This window comes from Papaver somniferum, chromosome 1 (genome assembly GCF_003573695.1).
Source record: "Papaver somniferum cultivar HN1 chromosome 1, ASM357369v1, whole genome shotgun sequence".
NCBI lineage: Eukaryota > Viridiplantae > Streptophyta > Magnoliopsida > Ranunculales > Papaveraceae > Papaver > Papaver somniferum.
The window spans coordinates 106885414-106890157 of NC_039358.1; positions in this window are offsets into that span (position 1 = coordinate 106885414).

Here is a 4744-nt window from a genome sequence, read left to right on the forward strand (position 1 = left end):
TATCACCATAGTATTGTTGTTGAAGTTGTGATACAATTGAATTTTAACGCTGTGTAATGATACTATGACACTGTATAATAATGATTGAGAACTCTTGTTTTCTCGTTGTTATAGCTACGGATTTTCAACAACGATGATGTTGAACTTACAACCTTTTGGATCATTGAAGTACTTGGAAGTGACGAAGATTTCAAGTAATTTTGAAGATTTCCATATGTATTGATAGTTTTATCACTAAAATTGATACATGGGGAGATTGTTAGAGTATTGCTCGGTCGAACTCGCATGCGTTGCTATCTCAAGCATGTTTGTCAATGTTAGTGATAAAAACTATAAGTCTTGATTTCTAGTCTACTATAGCTAAGGTCTCGGACTAGGATAGAAAGTGTAGTTGAGCTCAAGAACTCCATGGCAATCATCATACAAGACGAAGGACTACTCAAGGAACCAGTGGATCTTCATCGACTAAAAGGTATGTGGAGACTTGAACTTATCTATCACTCAAAAGTCTATTTATCTCCTATCTTGAGACAAAAGTCGTTTTGCTATATAGAATTAGGTTACACACATTTGCTATTTTGAGCTGAGTTTATCTCGCCTATCTATTTCTCGAAATATGTGTAGGTAAGCTTTCGCTTTAGCCAAGTTCATCTTTACCTAGTGACGAAACTCATGACAAGTTTCAATCACCTTGAAAATTGCTTACTTTGACGAAAAATAGTTTGTGAATAACAACTATAGAATATCAACGTTCTCTAAGAATGTTCCAATGATTGAAATGAGAGTTTAAATTATATAACCATTGGAGGATATAAGCATTGTTATGGAAACACATATATGTATAAGTTCTTATTCCTTGAACCAAAGTTTGCGAACTTTTTTGATCAAGAGAACCGACATGGTGGCGTGAGCCAAGTCCGCGAACTGGCGGAAGTTCTCGTCCTGAGAAATTCTGCTGGAGTTTGTGAACTCCGTCCGGGAACTTAAGTCCGCGAACCCAGTCCGTGACCTTGAGTAGGTTATATCTAAAAACGATGTTTGTGAACTTACTCTTATATAAACTAAGGAATGAAAATTGCAAACTGTGGCTATATAGTTCATGAACCGATTTGAGTGAATCTAATCGTTTTCGCTTCGATTGTGTCTTGTGTAGTCACATAAGATTTCCTTGCAATTGAACAACTCTCTAACTAGTTCATTTGAGTCACTTGAACTAGTTATGGTGAAGAAGAATATGGTTGATATGAAAGTGATTATATGGATAAACATTTGGTTGACTATTGTTGAACCAATAAATGTACAAGTTTGGGTACAGTTACACAAGCCTAGAAACATGCATTTCATTTGTTGTAACAAGCTAGTTTTCGATCTAACGGTTGAAAGATATTAGCTTGAATCTAATCAGGTTTTCATCTAAAGTTGAATATTGAATGCTTTGTTACCAAGCTAACATTGATTGCAAACCCTGATTTGAAAGACTATATAAGGGAGAACTCTAGCAACTGGGAAACCTAATCCCCACACCTTCTGTGTGATACTAGTTGTGCTAAGCTAGAGTCGATTCTCCTTTAACCTTTGGTTTCTTCTTCTAAACCAGGTTAACGACTTAAAGACTTCATTGGGATTGTGAATCCAGACCGATACTACTTTCTCGTAGTTGTGTGATCTGATCTTGCTGTTTCTGTCGTACGAGTACAATTGTAATAATTGGCTTGAGATTGATATCTCCGATAGGCAAGATATAAAAGTAATCACAAACACCTCGTCTCATCATTTGTGATTCCACAATATCATTTTTCGCTGCGTCGATTAAGATTATTGTGAGGTGATTGATAATACTAGGTTGTTCTTCGGAAATATAAGTCTGGTTTATCAATTGGTTCATGTTCACCTTGATTTATCAAAAGACAGATCAAAACTCATAGGTATATTTGTGGGAGACGGATTTATCTATTACCGTAGACTTTTCTGTGTGATACAGATTTGTTTATTAAAGTCTTCGACTTTGGGTCGTAGCAACTCTTAGTTGTGGGTCAGATCAGCTAAGGGAATCAAGTACGTATTATCTTGCTGGGATCAGAGACGTAGGAGCATAACTATACCTTGGATCAGTGTGAGATTGATTGGGGTTCAACTACAGTCCAGACCGGAGTTAATTTGGAGTAGGCTAGTGTCTGTAGCGGCTTAATACAATGTGCGTTCAATCTGGACTAGGTCCCGGGGTTTTTCTGCATTTGCGGTTTCCTCGTTAACAAAATTCTGGTGTCTGTGTTATTTCTTTTCCGCATTATATTTTGCTATATAATTGAAATATCACAGTTTGTGCGTTGTTCAATCAATTAGAATATCCGAACTTTTGGTTGTTGATTTAAATTGATTGACACTTGGATATTGGTCTTTGGTACCATCCAAGTTATCTCTCTAGTATTTGATAGAGACTCGCTTGAGTATATGTCAAATAGAGAGATTGAGATATAAACTCTTTGATACACTTTTTATCTAGATTGAGTCTGACTGTCTAGTTGACTCTCTAGAAAGTATATTGGAGTTTGTCCATACAGATTGCTAAGCGAAATATTGGGTGTGGTGGTTGTACCCCCGCTTTTTCACCTGTTTAAGTGATCTTAAAGATGATAATTAGAAGATATTATAATGGGTATAGTCTTAGTTGTTCTCATTATGCTGAATTTGTGCTTAAGTAATATGATCGGTTTGATTGTAAGCATGTTTGTACTCCGTACGATCCTTCTAGTAGACTCAATAAAAATAATGGTAATGAAGTATCGCAACTTAAATAATCAAGAGTTATAGGATGTCTGATGAATTGATGAACTGTAAGAGTCCATACATTGCTTATAGTGCGAGTAAGTTAAGTAACTATACATGTAATCTAGAGCAGGAGCACTGGGATGCACTTGGTAGAGTATTACGGTACCTAAAGTACTGTATGCCCTTTTTTTTATATATAAAACGTATTATGTTGTCCTTGAGAGATTTTGTGATGCAAACTATATAACTGACTCAGAGGAGTCTAAATCTACGAGTGGATATGTTTTCACTCTACTAGGAGGGTTCGTTTTGGAAGATTTCGAAACAGACATATATTGCTCAATTTATTATGGAATTTCAGAGTATTGCGTTAGATAAAGCACGAGAGGGGTCTGAGTGCCTAAGATGCTTTTTAGAAGACATTCCTCTCTGGCATTGGCATGTGCCAGCTATGTCTATACATTGTGTTAACCAAGCTGTAATAGCTAAAGCTAAAAAAAATAACTAATCTCAACAGGCGTTATTTCCATTGATTAGATAAGTCCAAGGAGAATATCACGGACCCTTTAGCGAAAGGTTTGTCTAAAGGGATAGTTAATAATGCATCGAAGGGGCTGGGGCTGAAGCTCATAAATTAAACTTTCCATGAAGGATACTCAACTTTGCTGACTGGAGATCCCAAGATCAAGGTTTCAGATGAGACAACTAATTTGTGGTGGGTAAAGGTACACACTATCTAAAAAATTCATTCTATGTCCCTACTCTATGGTGTAGACGTGATAGCGTGACTGCATGTGGAGGATGACTTTTAAATAAGTCTTAAAGAGTTTTATAGTTTCACTTTAAGATTGAAGTGGGGTGTAGCATTAAATACTCTTGATGGAACTCACCCATATGAATGAGGAAGTGGGGCCGCTTCCTATGAGAATATGAGATGATTCTGTAGAGCATTCTGAGAAATAAGATATGTCCATGGTCAAATTGAACACAACAGCACGAGCTTGGCAGCAACCTTGGATATATCATGTGTGGTTGTTATCTCGAATTACATCAAACACTAGCATTTCAAGACATCGTGTTCACTGTCTCTAGCAAGTAGTTCCGGTAATATATCACTAAGAAAAGGTTCAAGACCTCATGGACACCTATGCCTAAAATGGTATTTCCTGCGTTTTTATGTGATTTTCATTTTTTATCGAAATTTAATTCATTTTGAGAAAATGGGTTTCATGTGGTTTTGATGGTTTTGGTATTACTGGAACTTAGGACCTAAGAGTCACTAAGGGTTCACTAGTTCATGCATTTTAACTTTGGTGAAAGAAACCTTTAGTCTCACCTGGGAGAAACTAAAATGAAAGCTCTTTATACTACTATGTTTTTTGCAATCCATAGTATGACCCTGGGGTCAACACACTGTTGTGTGAGGGAGAGGACGTTGGAATAACTAGTATGACTTCGACATGCACGATCCGTCTGTCTGTTCAGTCAGTTCGGGTCATGAGATTGAGATGTTGATTTACTAAGATCTATCTGTGTTTTTCATGTTTTCTTGAGGTTTTCATTCATGTGGGTGATTGCTGGAAAATAATTCATAAAAAAAGGGATCTATAAAGTTTTTTCAAAAAATAATAACTTATTATTTTCTTTTAATAACTTATTGTTTCCTTTTGTGAATGAAAATTATTAGTCCCACATCTTGGAGTTTCCACATTTTAGTAGTTTTAAGAGACTAAATAAACTTTTTAGTCCCACATCGGGGAATTCCTATTCTTAAGTTGTATTATTCCATTATATAAACAAATTTCTTTACTTTTGTAAAATACAAGAGTAAATGGGTTCTCTATATTTTTGAGAGACCCAAAGAAAAATATTTTATATTGTTTTCTCAAGCGTTCGCGATTTTTCTTAAGGTTTTTTTCGGAGTTGCCAAGCTCAAGTTGAGCATCTACTACATATGCTAGTAGTAGGTGTAGTA